Source organism: Nerophis ophidion, unplaced genomic scaffold (assembly GCF_033978795.1).
Source record: "Nerophis ophidion isolate RoL-2023_Sa unplaced genomic scaffold, RoL_Noph_v1.0 HiC_scaffold_62, whole genome shotgun sequence".
Classification (NCBI taxonomy): domain Eukaryota; kingdom Metazoa; phylum Chordata; class Actinopteri; order Syngnathiformes; family Syngnathidae; genus Nerophis; species Nerophis ophidion.
The window spans coordinates 242,364-264,183 of record NW_026906984.1 but is presented as its reverse complement, the minus strand read 5'-3'; the positions used below and the strand labels follow the sequence as shown (position 1 = coordinate 264,183).

General features: G+C 39.8%; 1 pseudogene; it reads left to right on the top strand.

Moving 5' to 3' along the window:
* Window positions 1-209: 209 nt before the first annotated feature.
* LOC133547107 (zinc finger protein OZF-like) lies at window positions 210-20,602 on the top strand (annotated as a pseudogene).
* Window positions 20,603-21,820: the final 1,218 nt, after the last annotated feature.

Here is a 21,820-nt window from a genome sequence, read left to right as displayed (position 1 = left end):
CACTTCCTTCAAACACGTGTTTCACTGGGACAATAGTGAGTGGTGCACACTTCCTTCAAACACGTGTTTCACTGGACAATAGTGAGTGGTGCACACTTCCTTCAAACACGTGTTTCACTGGGACAATAGTGAGTGGTGCACACTTCCTTCAAACACGTGTTTCACTGGGACAATAGTGAGTGGTGCACACTTCCTTCAAACACGTGTTTCACTGGGACAATAGTGAGTGGTGCACACTTCCTTCGCCCGGCCACAGAAGACAAAAAAGAGTTGCTGGTGTAACAATAGGAAGAATATATTCCACTCCTCTCTTGTACACGCGGCTTATGAGGTAATATACATGATATATTTTCATATTATTTATCTTATTTACCTCATATGTTGTTCGCAGCTAAGGTGCTAGCTTTAGCCCGCTAGCAGGCCTTTGTCGCAAATGCGAGCGTTTTTTTTTTTGAGGAGTGTATTTTATATGTTCTCTGTGAGAATTATATTGACTTATTTAATACTTTTAACAGTATTTTTGTTGTATATTACAGTCACGCTTAACATCATTGAATATTTGTTACTAGAAAGAAACGAACGTCTCGAAATTTAAGTCTGGAATAAGTCACATGGTATAATAATAATACATTTTATTTGGTATAGCGCTTTTCAGTGCACTCAAAGATGCTTTACAGGATGAACAAAAAATATTATTGTTATTGTAATGACAGTGTAATATAATGTATTATTGCAGTGGTCTGCTTTATGTTGGTGTCAACTTTATTAGCAATAAATACAAATGATGTTTGCACGCACTTCTATTACCTTGATAACATCCATCCATCCATTTTTCTACCGCTTGTCCCTATTTGGTGTTGCGGGGGGGTGTTGGAGCCTATCTCAGCTGCATTTGGTGGACATATCATGGAAATTAAATCAACTGATGTTTGTTATTACGAATACACTATTTGCACAATTGTAAGTGATTAATGCTTATTCAGTCAGACTAAAACAAATATTTATTAAATAAATGTTAAATATTAAAAAATAGCTTTAATATACTGCACACAAAATGAATTTGCATCAATATTTTGTTTGTAATCGGAACATGAGGTACCCAAATATTCTAAATATTTGTTTATATTTATAAATGTATATATATATATATACTCGCTGGCACTTGTTCCACGTGCTTTGCTGCACTTCTGTTTGTTTTCTGTTGGGTTAAAAATGTTGCTTTCGCAGAAGAAAGTTAAAGTAGCAATGATTGTCACACACACACTAGGTGTGGTGAAATGTGTCCTCTGCATTTGACCCATCCCCTTGATCACCCCCCGGGAGGTGAGGGGAGCAGTGAGCAGCAGCAGTGCTGCGCCCGGGAATCATTTATGGTGATTTAACCCCCAATCACAACCCTTGATGCTGAGTGCCAAGCAGGTAGGTAATGGAGAACAAGGAGAGGATATTGCGCATAAAAGTAAAGCCAACCGACCACAGCTCTGTAGTCCTGGTCACCGTTGACGTGAGGTGGGACTATTTTGGAGGTGCACGTCAAGGTTGGCTGGTAGGTTGGTAGTGGGAGGAGCCAGTTGGCGTCACTTGATGCTGCAGCACAATGAAACTTTTATACGTGCAGACTGACTTCATGCAGTCATGACGGTATTAAAATCCCAGCAGGAGGTTTTCTTTAAGTTGTTACTTTTTCATCAATAATTAATGTAAATGCAGAAAACAGGATCAATGACACAATTCATAATAATCAATAACTGATGATTATTCCATGTGTAGAAGAACATCACCACAAAGTGGTGTCAGTCCACTTGGAAAATATTATATTTGATAGACTAAAAAATATTTGACACATCTGAGCTGAAGTTTGTTTGTGTTGTCTTGCGGACGTCCAACAGATGAACGCTCGTCAAGAAGAACGTCCCCTTCAGCAGCAGGAGGATCCACAGCCCCCCCACATGAAAGAGGAAGAGGAGGAAGTGTGGATGAGTCAGGAGGGAGAGTGTCCTGTAGGGCAGGAGGAGGCTGATGTCAGCAAGTTTCCACTGACTGTTGTCTCTGTGAAGACTGAAGAGCATGAAGACAAACCACCTGAGTCCTCACAGCTTCATCACAGTCCAAGTAAGCACAACATCCACATATCATCTAATACAATGTTTGTGACACATGTTTATCCGGGGGCGACATTTATCACTAAAGATGGAGATATACTGTATTTTCCGCACTATAAGGCGCACCGGATTATAAGGTGCACCTTCAATGATTGGCCTATTTTAAAACTTTGTTCATATATAAAGCACACCGCATTATAAGGTGCATAGAATAGATGGAACAGTAAAGTTAAAGTTAAAGTAGCAATGATTGTCACACACACTCTTGGTGTGGTGAAATTATTCTCTGCATTTGACTCATCACCCTTGATCACGCCCTGGGAGGTGAGGGGAGCAGTGGGCAGCAGTGGTGCCGCGCCCGGAAATAATTTTTGGTGATTTAACCCCCAATTCCAACCCTTGATGCTGAGTGCCAAGCAGGGAGGTAATGAGTCCCATTTTTATATTCTATAGTATGAGTCAGCCGGGGTTTGAACTCACAACCTATCGATCTCAGGGCGGACACTCTAACCACTAGGCCACTGAGTAGAGGCTGGGGTCACGTTATGCATCCTTTACATCAGGGGTGTCAAACGTAAAGCCCGCGGGCCGGATCAGGTCCTCAAACCGGTTTTATCCGGCCCGCGGGATGAGGTGGCTAAGTATGAAAATGAGCCAAAATGTTTGAATGAAAGAAACTGATGTTCTAAATGTGTCCACTAGATGTCGCAATAACAATTTTGTGTATTTTTGTAGATGATGCTACATATGTAAAAACACAAAAAACACACATGATTTTAGTGCACCGGTAGACAAAAATGATCAACGTACATAAATAACATCCTGTAATTTGATTTTAATTTTTTTTTTTTTATCTTGATGGATGGAACATTAACACCAACGAGTTGATTGATGAACCTTATCACATAATTTAATCAGAAAGTATAGATAACAACAAATAAAGATAGAATACTATCAACAGCAACATATAAATGTAAAAAAAAAAATTCAGAATGTGCTTGTTCTATTTTCGAACAAAGAAAACAATCCGAAGTTGTCTTTATTTTTAAGTTATTGTGCCGTGATTTTACCAGTCCAGCCCACTTGGGAGTAGATTTCTCTCCATATGGCCCCCCACCTAAAATGTTTGACACCCCTGCTTTGGAGGGAGCTGAGCTAAAGGGAATGTCAACAAAACAGTCAGATAGGTCAGTCAAACTTTATTAATAGATTACAAACCAGCGTTCTGACAGCTCCGTTCACTCCCAAAATGAATAAACAGCTGTTTTATTATTTTCCCCGATTCAATAAACAGGTAAAAAACAGTCTGATACTGTTACGGTAAATCAAAGGTTAGTGCAATCACAATATAGTAACACTGGAAATAGTGCAAAGCAATAATATATCAATAACTCAACGTTGCTCAAACCCTAATGTCACAAAACACAAAATAAACATGTAAAGCTCACTTTATTAAGTTATTCCTCATCCACTAATCCCTCTAATTCTTCTTCCTCAGTGTTCCAATCAAACAGTTGGGCGTATACAACATCCAACATGTCTCGTCAAAGTCGTCATTAAATGAGTCATTGTCGTTGCAGTTAATGTTAAATTCTCTCGCTGCTGCTCTATTCCCGTCTTCTACTGTGTGACTGATGTCCTTGAGTTTAAACTCTGCGTGGTGGGAGCCATTTTGGAGTCTTTACACACAGAAACGGCATGCCTCCCGCAGTCATGTATCCCAGCATGCACCGTGCACTTCTTCTTCTACGGGGGAAATTAAGGTTGGCGGCTGTAGAAGAAGAAGAAGCATAGAAGAAGAAGCGCACTTCTTCTTCTACGGGGCAAAATAAGGTCGGCGGCTCGAAAAGAAAAAGAAGCGCACTTCTTCTACGGGGGAAAATGAAGTTGGCAGCTGCTTACCGTAGTTGCGAGACCTCCATCTGTCAGGTTCAAACATTGATGACATCTATTAAACAGGACAAAAAGGCAAAGAATCAAACAGAGACAGAATTCAATTTATACTCAGATCCGAGGAGAGGCATGGCCATTGTACTGCCTGTACAAATCCTGCACCATGCTCTGCCCCAAGATCGTTCTCGTGGTTCTTTATTTGATTTTCACCCCCCTCCTTCCCACAGCTGCTTCCTCATGGAAGTGGGTCATGACCAGCATTGCCTTCGGTTCCCGAACAGATCAAAGAAAATCCCATAAAATAGAGCACAGAGAGTCCCATAAAATAGATCAAAGAGGGTTCGTAAAAATACTTAAAAGAGTTTCTCTGGAAGTTGGGCAGATTCTGCCATCTGTCCGCCTGGAAGTCCAGCATTCTTCTTGGAAAGCTCCAGCCTTTTTTCTTCTCGTCAGGAACACAATGTAATACAAGGTTTTATTTGATAATTTACACAGAATTTTTCTGACATTCCCCCCTGTTTATCAAATAAATTCCCCATAATCTTCGTATCCCTAATAACTTCTTCTTGCGATTTTCAGTTATTGTTTAACTTCCCTTGAAACAAGCTATGTTTACACTCAGAATTGAACATCAATTTTTCCCTCATAATTATCAATCAATCAATCAATGTTTACTTATATAGCCCTAAATCACTAGTGTCTCAAAGGGCTGCACAAACCACAACACAAACCGCTACGACATTCTCGATCAAGGAAAACTCACACTCAGTGGGACGTCGGTGACAATGATGACTATGAGAACCTTGGAGAGGACGAAAGCAATGGATGTCGAGCGGGTCTAACATGATACTGTGAAAGTTCAATCCATAATGGATCCAACACGGCCGCGAGAGTCCAGTCCAAAGCGGATCCAACACAGCAGCGAGAGTCCCGTCCACAGCAGAGCCAGCAGGAAACCATCCCAAGCGGAGGCGGATCAGCAGCGCAGATATGTCCCAAGCCGATACATAGGCAAGCGGTCCATCCTGGGTCCCGACTCTGGACGAGCGGTCCATCCTGGGTCCCGACTCTGGACAGCCAGTACGTTCCATGGCCATCGGACCAGACCCCCTCTACAAGGGAAAGTGGGACATAGGAGAAAAAGAAAAGAAACGGCAGATCAACTGGTCTAAAAAGGGAGTCTATTTAAAGGCTAAAGTATACAAATGAGTTTTAAGGTGAGACTTAAATGCTTTTACTGAGGTGGCATCTCCAACTGTTACCGGGAGGGCATTCCAGAGTACTGGAGCCCGAATTGAAAACGCTCTATAGCCCGCAGACTTTTTTGGGGTTTTGGGAATCACTAATAAGCCGGAGTCCTTTGAACGCAGATTTCTTGCCGGGACATATGGTACAATACAATCGGCAAGATAGGATGGAGCTAGACCGTGTAGTATTTTATACGTAAGTAGTAAAACCTTAAAGTCACATCTTAAGTGCACAGGAAGCCAGTGCAGGTGAGCCAGTATAGGTATATATGTATGTATATATGTATATAAAGGTATATACGTTGTAGTCGTAATATAATCAAACTTTCTTGTTCTTGTCAAAAGTCTAACAGCCACATTTTGTACCAACTGTAATCTTTTAATGCTAGACATGGGGAGACCCGAAAATAATACGTTACAGTAGTCGAGACGAGACGTAACAAACGCATGGATAATGATCTCAGCGTCTTTAGTGGACAGAATGGAGCGAATTTTAGCGATATAACGGAGATGACAGAAGGCCGTTTTAGTAACGCTTTTAATGTGTGGCTCAAAGGAGAGAGTTGGGTCAAAGATAATACCCAGATTCTTTACCGAGTCGCCATGTTTAATTGTTTGGTTGTCAAATGTTAAAGTTGTATTATTAAATAAAGGTCAGTGTCTAGCAGGACCGATAATCAGCATTTCCGTTTTTTTTGGCGTTGAGTTGCAAAAAGTTAGCGGACATCCATTGTTTAATTTCATTAAGACACGCCTCCAGCTGACTACAATCCGGCGTGTTGGTCAGCTTTAGGGGCATGTAGAGTTGGGTGTCATCAGCATAACAGTGAAAGCTAATACCGTATTTGCGTATGATGTCACCTAGCGGCAGCATGTAGATGCTGAAGAGTGCAGGGCCAAGGACCGAACCCTGGGGAACTCCACACGTTACCTTAACGTAGTCCGAGGTCACATTGTTATGGGAGACGCACTGCATCCTATCAGTAAGATAAGAGTTAAACCAAGACAGGGCTAAGTCTGACATACCAATTCGTGTTTTGATATGCTCTAATAAAATATGATCGACGGTATGGAAAGCAGCACTAAGATTGAGGAGCAGCAACATAGATGACGCATCAGAATCCATCTTTAGCAATAGATCATTAGTAATTTTTATGAGGGCCGTCTCAGTAGAGGGATTTGCCCTGAAACCGGATTGAAAGATTTCACACAGGTTGTTAGACGCTAAGTTTTCATTTAGCTGCTCTGCAACAATTTTTTCGAGGATTTTTTAAATAAAGGGAAGGTGAGACACCAGTCGGTCGTTTACCATGAGGTCAGTTTCGAGGTTAGGTCTTTTAAGGAGAGGATGAATAACCGCTTTTTGGAATGCTAGGGGAACAGTGCCCGAGGAAAGTGATAAGTTTATAATATTTAGCACTGATGGACCTAATAATACAAAGAGCTCCTTGATAAGTTTCCCAGGAAGTGGGTCAAGTAAACATGTTGTTTGTTTTATTCCATTTACACGTTGTAACAATTCCTCTAATGTTACTTCCTCAAAACGAGAGAAACTATTTTTGGATATTTGCAGTATCCGCTGTATATACAGTCGTATCTGTGTTACTATAACCCCGTTGTAGCTGGGACGCATTGTCTTTAATCTCCTTTCTAATAAGTTAAATTTTCTTATTAAAGAACTTCATAAAGTCATCTGCCGAATGGGTGGAGCTACTGGAAGGAGTCCCTTGTTGGGTTAGCGATGCGGCATGGTGTAGTGGGTAGAGCGGACGTGTCAGAATCCTGAGGATTTCAGGTACGCTTCCCACCTATTACCATCCAAATCGCTGCCGTTGTGTCCTTGGGCAGGACACTTCACCCTTGCCCCCGGTGCAGCTCACACTGGTGAATGAATGATGAATGAATGATTGGTGGTGGTCGGAGGGGCCGTGGGCGCAAACTGGCAGCCACGCTTCCGTCAGTCTACCCCAGGGCAGCTGTGGCTACTGATGTAGCTTACCACCACCAGGTGTGAATGAATGATGGGTTCCCACTTCTCTGTGAGCGCTTTGAGTATCTAACAATAGAAAAGTGCGATATAAATCTAATCCATTATTATTATTATTACCGTACTAAACAAACATTTAGGATTGTTTTCATTAAGGTGGATGAGATTCAAGTAATATTTAGCTTTAGCTAAGGTAAGCATGCTTTTATAAGTTATTAAATTATCACTCCATGCTTGATGGTGCACCTCAAGTTTAGTCGTGCGCCATTTGCGTTCCAGCTTTCTACATAATAATTTCTGAGCTCTAGTTTCTTCTGTAAACCACGGGGTAGGCTTTTTTGGAGCCTTTTTTAACTTTAGTGGTGCTATACTATCAATGGTTTCACGCAGGGCGTCGTTAAAGTTGTTAGTGAGGTTATCAATAGAGCCCACATACTTTGGGAATGGTGCCATTACCGAGGGCAGTAGGTCAGTAAGAGTTGTCGTTGTGGCCGTATTAATGTTGCGGCTGCTATAGCAGTTATTATTATTATTAGTTTGCCGAACATGCGTCTGAATCTCGAACTTTATAAGGTAATGATCTGACAATAGTTTAGTATACGGGAGTATCGTAACTTTGGAAACGGTGATAACCCTGACAAGCACTAGGTCTATCGTATTACCGTTGCGATGCGTGGGTTTATTTTTTATTTGTGTAAGACCACAGCTATCAATTATAGTCTGGAGCGCTACGCACGGTGGGTCCGATGGGGTATTCATACGGATATTAAAGTCCCCCATTATAGTTATATTATCGGCGTGCGTCACTAGATCAGCAACGAACTCTGAGAATTCATTGATAAAGTCCGAATAGGGCCCTGGGGGGCGGTAGATAACGGCCAGGAATAGAGGCAGCGGTGTGACAAACCTCATAGTAAGCACCTCAAACGATTTATAGTTATTATTTATGTTAGGACTAAGGTTAAAGTTTACGTTGTATATTAGTGCGACCCCCCCACCCCTTTTAAGGGGACGGGCAATATGCGCATATGTATATTTAGGAGGAGATGCCTCATTTAGCGCAAAAAAGTTGACTGGTTTAAGCCAGGTTTCGCTGAGACCGATGACGTTAAGATTGTTGTCTCTGATGACCTCATTAATTAACAACGTTTTGGGAGACAATGATTTTATGTCTAAAAAACTTATATTATAGGTAATTGGCTGTTTTAGGGAATTTTTGATCAAATTATCTGTAGTAGTAATATTAATAATGTTGTGTTTATTATGCCCAGTGCACCTAATATAATTACGACCATATCTAGGAATTGATACGACGGGAATTTTCCGATTGTTTGTTTGGTGCTTTGATAAACTGGACGCATCATAGTTTTCCACCTCAGTAGAACGCATGTCTAACTCTGAAACAATCAAAGCAGAAAAAACTTGTTCTAATTTAACTGACTCCTTACCTAGACCAGTCGTCTCGTATCTTCCATTTAAATCCTGCTTCAGGATGGAGGGAAGTGGTGTTCTGTGGGCATTAGCCTTTAGCTTTGTTTTTAGCCCCGCTCGGCATCCGCGTTTCCGATCACACCACTGGCGTCTGCTCTGTGGGCCTTTAGCTTTGTTTTTAGCCCCGCTCGGCATCCGCGTTTCCGATCACACCTCCGTTGACGGCCTCCGCTGCTACTATACTCCGCTGCTTCACAGGCCGCTGGATGTAGCCGGTGAAGTATTCCCGTGCTAGCTAGCAGGTCTAGCAAGCACGCGTCTATCAGTCCAAAATGGCCCGATCTGTCCACATCCAGAAGTGTCTGGCGGTCGTAAGTGATCACGGAGTGACCACGATGTGAGCCAGCCATGAAGTTTGCAGAATTGTCCGGTATTTTTTTATTTATTATGACATTTCTGGAAATAAATCAGGAACACCATCCAGGTAGGTATTCTCGTCGTCAGATTCATCTTCTCTGTCGTCCGCCAGAAAGTGCATCTGAACAGCTTTATTGTCTGCTGGGCTAATCACTGTGGTAATCAAGACGGTTAGGCAGAGAACACAAGACAGGAAATATAACAACATCCACACAACGTCAGTCTTGTTGAACACGGCCATAGATACTAAATATCAAAGACTTGTATTTGCCAAACACGTCCAACCACCCCTCCCACATAGATGTATCTATGCCAGAGTACTTTTTAATCTTACCGTTAAGGGTGTGCAGGCCTTCCAGTGCTTTGGTCAGGCTACTTTCTGCATCAGTGTAGTTTGGTATGAACGTGCAACACTGTTCACCAAATATTGTGCACACGCCCCCTTTTTCCGCTAACAACATATCTAGCGTTATACGGTTTTGAAAAGCCATAAGGAAGGTGGCGACGAGTTGATCAGCGACGGCTTCAAGTCGGCCTGTGTAATTTTCTAATCTCTGTACGTTGTAGTAGACGTAGTTTATTCTATCAACATTCTTGTTAATCGTACACCACCAGTAGACGGAGGATTCAAATCCAGCTACAACTTAATTTACCAATTTATAGTCGTCAGATACACTTCTTTGGACACCCATTGGATCGATCAAGTTAGATCTAAAACACTTTGCCAGTTTACATCATGTCTAGTTATTTTCCAATGTCCAGGTATCAAACTGTTCAGGCGTGTTAACAATCCTTGTACAAATATTCATACATTTACTATGTGTAAGCAGTTATCTTATGATAAGTTTCCTAACTGTTGTACATGTCAATGCAGGTATAATTAGCTTTTTTTTAATTTTATTTTATTTTTTTACATATTTATCAAATATTAGTTTGTGTTTTGTCTCTTTAGCTACAGGTAAATTTTGTTTTGCAACATTACTTCAATCAAACCTTTTTTGACTCATCTTGACTAATTGTCTGGGCTTTTGCATACAACACAATCAATTTGTGTAGCCTTTCCTACTTGCTCTGCCATAAGGAACAAATTAATTGCCAAAACAGGAACCAATTATTATCAAACTTTGACACAACTGTGACAGTGGAATTTGTAGTGTGCTAGTTAACATGTCCCTTTAATAAGACAAATACAATCCAGTGGAATTTGTAGTGTGCTAGTTAACATGTCCCTTTAATAAGACAAATACAATCCCAAATACTTTTTTTCCCACTACATGACCTTTTTACAATGTGCTTAGTGTACTCAGCTTGGTCTTTCCACTATCTTTACTGCTGTCTTAGTTGTTTACAACCTCTCTCCCCCCTTGGAGAATGCCAATGTTTCCTTTTCATCAATTTTTCAAAATTTTGGTAGCTGACAAGGTCTTCCAAATATTATTTCAAAGGGTCTTAGTCCTGTTGTACTTGTAAGGTTCATATACTGTACATTTGTACTAACTCTTGCATAATGCTTTTGCTACTGTTAGCACATCTGCTTTTCCTTTAGGAAATATTTCTACCCACTTTGAAAATGCATCTACTATGACCAGACAATAATGTTTTCCTTCACTCTCATTCAGTTCAATAAAATCCATGCATAGATGTTGTATACATTTTTTAATTTTTTGTATGAATTAAACTATAGGAAGTATGGTATAGTGCGTCTGCCTCACAATACGAAGGTCCTGCAGTCCTGGGTTCAAATCCAGGCTCGGGATCTTTCTGTGTGGAGTTTGCATGTTCTCCCCGTGAATGCGTGGGTTCCCTCCGGGTACTCCGGCTTCCTCCCACCTCCAAAGACATGCACCTGGGGATAGGTTGATTGGCAACACTAAATGGTCCCTAGTGTGTGAATGTGAGTGTGAATGTTGTCTGTCTATCTGTGTTGGCCCTGCGATGAGGTGGCGACTTGTCCAGGGTGTACCCCGCCTTCTGCCCGATTGTAGCTGAGATAGGCGCCAGCGCCCCCCGCGACCCCAAAAGGGAATAAGCGGTAGAAAATGGATGGAAATGGATGGAAGTATGGTACTTGTATATGAGGCTAGTCATGTCCCTCCTGTTGAGCCATAAGTTCACCTATGGCTCACAACTGCTACCCACTTCTACTGATTGTTTGGTACGATTAGTGTATTGTCTGGACATACATAGATGTATTCTTTGTACAACGTGACTCTGTTTTTTTTTATTCATTTATCTTTTTCTTTTGGAGTACTTTGTTGTTGCATATATTTTAGTATATCATTATTCATGTCACTAATGTGTAATTGTAAATGTGTATTTCTTTTTCCTGTTCCTTGTTTTGCTGCTCTGTCAGCAAACACACCTCCCAGTGACACTGCGTCTGCTCCTTTGGTGTGTGCTGCACATTTGCATATTGCTATTTTAGCTGGTAGCTGTACTGCTTTTACTCATTTTTTTCCAATAATTCTCCATGTTTTACAGGTTTTCCTGTTGACGTTCCTATATTCTTCCAGTGTTATGCAAATGTGTGCACTGTTGAAAATGTGTATTGGCTATCTGTGTATATTGTGACCTTTAGATCTTTCATTACTTTACATGCTTCTATTAGTGTTACTAATTCTGCATCTTGCATTGAGTAATTTGATGGTCATTTGATAGCTTTCACAATTTTCGTTGCTGTAACAACCATACATCCTATTATATTTTTATTTCACAGAATGCTGCTTCAGCTTCTGAATTCCACTGTACAGATTTTTTTTTACATTTTTTTACATTAATTTTTTTAATGGAGCTACTATTTCAGCATAATTTGGTATCTAATTAGTTGATCCTAAAAATTACTTCATTTGCTTCTTTGTTTGTGGTTTTTCTACTTTCCACAATAGTGCGTCCATCTTTGTTTAGACAATGTCCGACATACTTTACTTCTGTTTTGCATAATTGGACTTTTATTTTCCTTACTTTGTATCCTTCACTATGTAGATGATTTAATAACGCCAATGCTATTTTTCTCCTAATTCAAATTTTATACATATTACTTCATGTAATTTTTTTAAGTAACATTTTAAACTCACTTAACTGTCTATATGCCACTTAATCTATACTTTTGCACTCAGAATTTACATTCTTCCCATTGTTTATATTTCTTATTTCTTATTCTTATTTGCAATTATTATTCAACAATATTCTAAGCAAATAGTTGTCTATTGCTAACTGATAGTTGTTTTGATTGTCATGTCTCCTTATTTATTGTCTTTTATGTTAATTTTTCATCTTAACTCAACACCTAGATGTATGGTTTACTGCAAATGTCTAAAACATAATTTAACCAGTTCCTCAATCAGGATTTGGATGCCATGGTCTCTGGTTTCACTCACTCTTGCTGGAATCGTCAGACGTGTTGGAATCCGCCTCGAAGGACCAAGAAGATGTCAGGTTCAAACACTGTTGACATCTATTAAATGAGACAAAAAACAAGTAATCAAACAGAGACAGAGTTAAATTGGGACTCAAGCTTGAGAAGAGACACAGCCTGGTCCTGTCTGTACCACTCCTGCACCATACTCTGCCCCCAGACCGTTCTCCTCGTTCTTTATTTGATTTTCACCCCCTTCTTCTCACAGCTGCTTCCTCATGGAAGAGCGTCGTGATCAGCTTTGCCTTCGGTTCCGAACACTTCAAAGAAAGTCCCATAAAATTGTTCGAAGAGGGCCCATAAAATAGATCAAAGAAAGAGTTCGTAAAAATACTTAAAAGAGTTCCTGTGGAAGTTGGACAGACTCTGCCATCTGACCGTCTGGAAGTCCAGTGAACTTCAAATAATTGTGTAAATTATTTGATAATTTACACAATTTTTCTGACAATTATCTTCTGTGTTCTCTCCTGAACAAAACACTGTTGTATCATCCACAAATAATACTAACTTGAAATGTTTTGTAACTTTACAAATGTCATTTATATAAAGATTGAACAATTTTGGTCTGAGTATTGATCCCTGAAGTACACCACAGGATATATTTAGTGTTGTAGAAGTGTGTTCACCTAGCTTTACGTATTGTTTCCTGTTGGTTAAATTACTTCTAATCCAGTTAAGGACCACCCATCTCATGCAATATCATTCTAATTTGTTGATTAAAATATTGTGATTCATTGTGTCAAATGCTTTAATTAGATCCATAGACACTGCTGCTGCACATTTTTTATTATCTATTGCATTGGTCATTTTTTCTTTCATTTCAATTAAAGCCATCAAAGTTGAAGTATTAGCTCTCATCGAGTAATCTATGTTTATTTATGAACTCTTTAATCTGTTATTGAACAGTTTTTCAATGATTTTAGAATAATGTGGAAGTAAAGAAACGGGTCTACAATTTGTAAATTGGTGTTTTGTCTCCATCCTTATAAATTGGTAAAACTATAGCTATTTTCATTTTGTTTGGGAATGTACCTGTTTGAGATGATAGGTTACTGATATACATTAAGGGTCCTGAGATCTCTTCAATTACCTTTTTTATCTTTTATATATCAATTCCATTACTATCAGTTGAAGTCTTAGATTTGCATTTCTTCACGACTATAACTATTTCCTCATGTGTCACATTACTGAGGAACATGGAGTTGGGATTTATTAATATAGTCCTCAGTTAAAACTGGGTCCCGGAATCCTTTCTTCCAATTTTGGTCCAATATTTACAAAGGCTTTTAACTACCTCCTTTATGTTGTCATTATGTTTATTTCCATCTAAGAAGTATTGGGGGTAATCCCTCTTAGTGCCAAGACTCATATAAGCTTTGGCTTCAGCCTATTCCTTTTTCTGTCATTCTTTTTCTTTTTTCTGTGTGTGTAAATGTGAATGATTATCCATCCATCCATTTCCTACCGCTTATTCCCTTTAATTATGCATATTCTTTACTGTTAAACTGATCACACAAAATGGTTGATTATTTGATGGAAACAAACTTATTTTATTAAAAAAAACAGCACGTGGGACGCGGGTTGTCTTACGTCAGCACTGGAAGTGGTCAAATCAGCTGCTCACCTGGCGTGTTTTTTGGGGATGAATAGGGAAGTCCTTCCTTAGCTGCCGTCTTGTTTTATCATATATTGCTGCCTTTGCACCTGTCAACGTTCACTTTTGTATGCACATTAAATCAATAAAAAATATTGACTTTGGAGCAATGTTCACAGACTCTATCTAGTGTTTGGCTCTCTATTAGAAGTAACAGGGCCTACCTCTTTAAGACCACCCTTTTTAGATATACAACAATTTATATTTACAACATTAATATTAACATACTATTAAAGTGTGATAAAATGTAAGCTTTTAGTTCATTTGAATATATATATATTTTTAAATGTTTTGTTTGTAATTGGCTTTTAATCTTCATTATTTACTTGATGTTTTTGAAGTATTTCTCTGTATACATATTTATTTTGTACATTTTGGCCAAAGGAGGCACATTTCAATTTCTTACTTACACTTGTTATTACATATGTTGGCCAGAGGGGGAGCACTTCAGATATTTAGACTGACTTGTTATTTCATATGTTGACCAGAGGGGGATGAATAGGGATGTCCTTCTTTAGTCCTTCTTTATCTGCCGTCTTGTTTTATCATATATTCCTGTCTTTGCACATGTCGATGTACAATTTTTATGCACATTAAATCAACAAAAAATCCTGACTTTGGAGAAATGTTCACAGACTCTTGTATTTGCCTCTTTATTAGATGCAATGGTTTTCTGTATTGGGACCATGATTTATGTCCTAACTTGTTCACCAGTCCTCATATGGAAATTACTTTTCCTTGTTGATATCTCAAGATGGGCACAAATACAAACCCTGTTTCCATTTGAATTGGACCCATTTTCAATTGAATGCACTACAAAGACAAAATATTTGATGTTCAAACTCATAAACTTTATTTTTTTTGCAAATAATAATTAACTTATAATTTCATGGCTGCAACACGTGCCAAAGTTGTTGGGAAAGGGCATGTTCACCACTGTTACATCACCTTTTCTTTTAACAACACTCAATAAACGTTTGGGAACTGAGGAAACTAATTGTTGAAGCTTTGAAAGTGGAATTATTTTTTATACTTGTTTTATGTAGAGCTTCAGTCGTTCAACAGTCCGGGGTCTCCGCTGTCGTATTTTATGCTTCATAATGCGCCACACATTTTCCATGGGAGACAGGTCTGGACTGCAGGCGGGCCAGGAAAGTACCCGCACTCTTTTACTACGAAAACACGCTGTTGTAACACGTGCTAAATAGTTCCAAAAACAATTTGAAATGTGGACTCGTCAGACCACAGAACACTTTTCCAATTTGCATCAGTCCATCTTAGAAGATCTCGGGCCCAGAGAAGCCGGCGGCGTTTCTGGATGTTGTTGATAAATGGCTTCCGCTTTGCATAGTAGAGCTTTAAGTTGCACTTACAGATGTAGCGACCAACTGTATTTAGTGACAGTGGTTTTATGAAGTGTTCCTGAGCCCATGTGGTGATATCCTTTAGAGATTGATGTCGGTTTTAGATACAGTGCCGTCTGAGGGAGAGAAAGTCATGGTCATTCAATGTTGGTTTCCGGCTATGCCGCTTACGTGGAGTGATTTCTTCAGATTCTCTGAACCTTTTGATGATATTATGGAGCGTAGATGTTGAAATCCCTAAATGTCTTACAATTGCACTTTGAGAAAGGTTGTTCTTAAACTGTTTGACTGTTTGCTCACGCAGTTGTGGACAAAGGGGTGTACCTCGCCCCATCCTTTCTTGTGAAAGACTGAGTATATTTTGGGAAGCTGTTTTCATATGGGGGCGGCATAGCTCGGTTGGTAGAGCGGCCGTGCCAGCAACTTGAGGGTTGCAGGTTCGATTCTCGCTTCTGTCATCCTAGTCACTGCCATTGTGTCCTTGGGCAAGACACTTTACCCACCTGCTCCCAGTGCCACCCACACTGGTTTAAATGTAACTTAGATATTGGCTTTCACTATGTAAAGCGCTTTGAGTCACTAGAGAAAAGTGCTATATAAATATATTTCACTTCACTTATACCCAATCATGGCACCCACCTGTTCCCAATTAGCCTGCATACCTGTGGTATGTTCCAAATAAGTGTTTGATGAGCATTCCTCAACTTGATCAGTATTTATTGCCACCTTTCCCAACTTCTTTGTCAAGTGATGCTGGCATCAAATTCTAAAGTTAATGATTATTTGCAAAAAAAAATGTTTATGAGTTTGAACATCAAATATGTTGTCTTTGTAGCATATTCAACTGAATATGGCTTGAAAATGATTTGCAAATCATTGTATTCTGTTTATATTTTCATCTAACACAATTTCCCATCTCATATGGAAACAGGGTTTGTACACAACACACACATACGCACACACACACACACACACACACACACACACACACACACACACACACACACACACATACACACACACACACACACACACACACACACACACACATATACTGTACATTTTTGTATGTGTGACCTTCTTGAGACCTCTGAAAAATGCCTACCTCTTTAGGTTCCCCCTTTTTAGATATATCAAGATTTATATTTACAACATTAATAAAATATACATACTATTCCAATATAGAAAAAAATAAGTTTTTCTTGAATTTCTTTTGGATTTTGTTTTTTACTGGTTTTTATTCTACATTATGTGGGCTCTACCGAGGATGTCGTTGTGGTTTGTGTTGTGGTTTGTGCAGCCCTTTGAGACACTAGTGTTTTAGGGCTATATAAATAATCATTGATTGATACATTATTTATTTGATGTTATTACTATCTCTTTCTCTCTCTGTGTGTGTGTGTGTGTGTAAACATATTTTTTTAAATGATATTGGCCAAAAGGGTCACATTTCAATGTCTTACATACACTTGTTATTTCATATGTTGCTCAGAAGGGGAGCACTTTCAAAACCGACACACAGTCAATTTGAAAAATTCCTCCTTTTTGGGACCACTCTCATTTTGATAGATTTCACCAGCAGGGGTGCAAATGAGACATTCTCTATTAGATGCAATGGTTTTCCGTATTGGGACCATGATGTATGTCCTAACTTGTTCACACCTGCTCATACGGAAGCTACTTTTCCTTGATGGTGTCTCAAGAATGGTAGAAATAAAATAAATAAATAAATACATACAGTGGATTGCGGGGACCCCTTGAGGTAGTTGTAAGGTGTCCCCAGCTGAATGACAGGTAGTTAACAGCAATGGAACCTCACTGGGTCCATTTGTACACTCTCAGTTACATTAACACTGATATTATACATGTGGGCCAATAGATAGAAATGCTGTTAAATGTAGCTTTGATGTGGCAAGCTACTTTTGCAGTGTAGCTTGTAGTGTAGCTTGCTACAATTCTCTGAGAATAGCTTAGCTACATTTAATGGAGAGTAACTTGTAGCTTAGCTTACTACATTTTCCATGTCGCTTGCCCATCACTGTCTGTTTGGCCTAGCTCACATGTGAATAGTTTGAATACTGCAAACTTCTATACAGTAAGACCTCATTTGTGTTTTATGTTCTGCAGACGTCCAGCAGGTGTCAGCAGAGAATCATGAAGATATTCCCTCCAAGCAGCAGGAGTGGAGCTCCAGTGTGGGACAGACGGAGCTACAAGCCCCCTCCCACATTAAAGAGGAGCAGCTTCATGATGAAGATGAAGCTCAGTCCTTACAGCTTCATCACAGTCAAAGTGAGGAGAACAGAGGGGCGGAGCTTGTAAGTCAACACATCACAGAAGCTGATGGAGAGCATTGTGAAGATATAAAGTCAGAACCAGACAGCATCTTTGCTCCACTGTCAGACATGGACCACATGATGTCACACTCTTCTGATCACAGTGACCACATCCAAAAACCTTTGGAGAGTAAAAATAATTCTAAAGGTGATACGATACATCGCACTAACAACAAACACTTTGACTGCTCTGATTGTGGGAAATCATTTAGACACAAGAGTCGTTTTACAGTACACATTAGAATACATACTGGAGAGAAACCTTTTACTTGCTCTGTTTGTAAGAAGAGTTTCTCCACAAAGCAACAAATGACCTCACACATGAGAACACACACTGGAGAGAAACCTTTTGCTTGCTCTTTTTGTAGGAAGAGTTTCTCCAGAAAGCTTGACGTGACCACACACGAGAACACATACTGGAGAGAAACCTTTTACTTGCTCTGTTTGTAAGAAGAGTTTCTCAAGAAAACATTTCATGACCACACACATGAGAACACATACTGGAGAGAAACCTTTTACTTGCTCCGTTTGTAGGAAAAGTTTCCCCATAAAGCAACACATGACCACACACATGAGAACACACACTGGAGAGCAACCTTTTGCTTGCTCTGTTTGTAGGAAGAGTTTCTCAATGTAGCCTGCCTTGACCACACACATGAGAACACACACTGGAGAGAAACCTTTTACTTGCTCTGTTTGTAAGATGAGTTTCTCCACAAAGCAACATATGACCACACACATGAGAATACATACTGGAGAGAAACCTTTTACTTGCTCTGTTTGTAAGAAGAGTTTCTGCAGAAAGCCTGACATGTCCACGCACATGAGAACACACACTGGAGAGAAACCATTTAGTTGCACTGTGTGTAATAAGATGTTCCGGTATAAGTATCAGGTCAGTAAACACAAGTGTGCAACAGTCATGGAAGCTGCAGGGATTTAAAAACACTTATACAGTGATTGTGCTAAATGTACTTTAAAAACACAGCATGTTTAAAGGCCTACTGAAAGCCACTACTAGCGACCACGCAGTCTGATAGTTTATATATCAATGATGAAATATTAACATTGCAACACTTGCCAATATGGCCTTTTTAGCTTATTAAATTGCAATTTTAAATTTCCCGCGAGTTTCTTGTTAAAAAACGCCGCGGGATGATGACGCGTATGCGTGACGTCACGGACTGTCAGGAAATATTAGGTTGCACTACTAGCGGCTAAAAGTCGTCTGCTTACACAATATTTTGGACATCTGTGTTGCTGAATCTCTTGCAATTTTTTTTCATTTAATGATGGAGACTATAAATAATAATGCGGTGGGTGGATTGCAGCTGTCTTTAGCACCGAGACACAGCTGGTGTTTCTTTGTTTGTTGTGAAGCTTTAACACAGAGCGGTCAAGCGAACATGTTTTCTCTCCGTCAACCAGCATGTTTTTGGATGGGAAAATTGTGATATATATCTAACATGAGACATCAGTGGATTATTTGTCGTCTTGTAGCAGCTGTCAAAAAAGGCAGCTGTGAGCTTGGCTCCTCGGCTTCTCTCTGTGACACTGCGTGTTCACCGCAGCCGTCCAACCTCGAGGTATAACTTTACTATCTTTAAAATCTCACTTAAACACTATTAAAACAATAAGCAGATAAGGGATCTTCCAGAATTATCCTAGTATATGTGTCTAATTAAATCTGAAACGCTCACACTGCCGCCGCCCGGAGCCGTCGCTTTTTTTTTTATTTATTTTTTTTATTCTAGTCCTTCACTATCAATATCCTAATTCACAAATATTTCATTCTCGCTCAAATTAATGGGGAAATTGTCGCTTTTCCGGTCCAAATTGCTCTTACTGCTGGTGGCTCCCATTATAAACAATGTGAATATGTGTGGAGCCCTACAACCCGTGACATCACGAGCACATCGTCTGCTACTTCCGGTACAGGCAAGGCTTTTTCTATTAGCGACCTAAAGTTGTGAACTTTATCCTTGATGTTCTCTACTAAATCATTTCAGCAAAAATATGGCAATATCGTGAGATGATGAAGTATGACACATAGAATGGAGCTGCTATCCCCCTTTAAATAAGAACATCTCATTTCAGTAGGCCTTTAAAATGAATGTATATTTGAAGTTGTATGTAGTGTTTCTCATCTTCTACTGTTATATGTTGGCCTGTAGTTACTTTTTTAGTTGTGTGCATGTATTAAATATTAAATATGTAGCTAATTTTTTTTTCCTTCTCATCTTTGAAGACAGGACATTTTAATATTTTCATTTGTTTTTGTGTCTTATAAAATCTCCCCAAAAATTACCATTGCATATTATTGATGTTATTATCCAATTGTAAGTAGGAATGAATAACATTGTTAACAAAATGTGGACTCTGGTAGATGAGCAGCATTGTTACATCATGGTTGATAACTACTGCAAAACATCAACAAAGATGAAAAAGTCAGAAGTTAGCAACACATCACTGAACTTTAGAGTCATCGTGAGTGGAGTTGCTTGTTTATTCATCAATAAATGCAATTGGAATGTAGAAAAAGTACTTTAGAGTTGCAATGCATACAGAGAGGACATATGTGCCATTTAGTGTTTTACACTGCAGCATCTATTCAAGCAGCAAGCAGCAAGCAGCAGCACATTTACTGCTGAGAGACAGACTCAGCTGCACACATTTCATTTAGAAAAGAGTAAGGTTGGAAACTTCTCTTGTTGCCGTATTTGTGTTTAATCTTGGTAAATGTTGGGGGAGATTTTCATTGAACAAAACAGTTTTTTAGTATTTTATTTTGAAAGTAAACCAGATAATGTATTATTATGTTTAAGCGTGGCTTTCTGTTCCACTGAAGCAGATCTTAGCTCCATTGACCTGCCGCATTGTGCCATCTGGCAAATATAAAAGCTCTGCTTATATTTAGCGCAGGGTTGTGGTACGGCACAGACAAAGGGTTCGGCAGCAGTGGAAATCGACACATTGACTTGAATTGAAAATGAAAAAGTCCTCGCCATATCCCAGGTATCAATACGCGCATTTGCATGGTTTGCACACATTGTTTAGCTGTGACAATCCCATTCAAGAGCAGGCAAACATTCCAGGGAGACAGAAGAGGCGCCCCTTACAAAAAAGGTGAGAAACAGGTAAATGCTGGGGAGAGCGCTGAGTAAAATGAAAAAATGTTCAGTCAAAGCTTGGGCCGCTGGAGAGGTGGTCCAGACCGAGGCCGAGGGAAGAAATAGAAAAACCACATAGCCATAGCACACATAAACGTGCGTAAGAGAGAAACATCAAAGAACACAAAGGACATTAAAAGAGCAGATCTGATGCAACCAGCTGCCACTCCAGCAGTGTTATTTCTACTTACTGCTACAAAAGTAAAAGTAAAACAACAACAAATAATTAACCAATAATATATATTGCGCACACACGATTGCACCATGCATTCACAGGCAACCAAACAAAAACATAATTTCAACACCCATATACACTGTGGGGCCTCTGCGGTGTTCCACACCATCATCTGCTGGGGTGGGAGGAGCATGGCCAGAGACAGGAGCAGACCCAACAAAGCAACCAAGAGAGCCGCCCACCAACTCTCGGCCAGTGTCCAGTCCGCATGGATGAGCGAGGATGCGTCCAAAGAGACCGAGGTGTCCGATACCTGCTCATTCAGCCAAGACACTGTGAAGCTTTTCCGTCCCGGCGCTCAGTGCTAGCTCCGCAGTCCTGTCTCTTCATCCGCATCTCCTCCAGTCTCTCCAAATGGACTCTGGGAGACCCAGCAGTTGGTCTCCATGGCCAAAAGGCTCCCGGTAGGCAGATCCAGAAGTTCACAAAAAAAGCAACGCAGAAGTCACGAAAGTGCCACCCCTTGTCACACAGTCCCAAAGGGTCCCCAACAAAAAGGCAAACAAACCCCACATGAAAAGAAGAGGGAAACAGCAGGAAGAGAAAAGGATGACACAAGAGCACAGAGC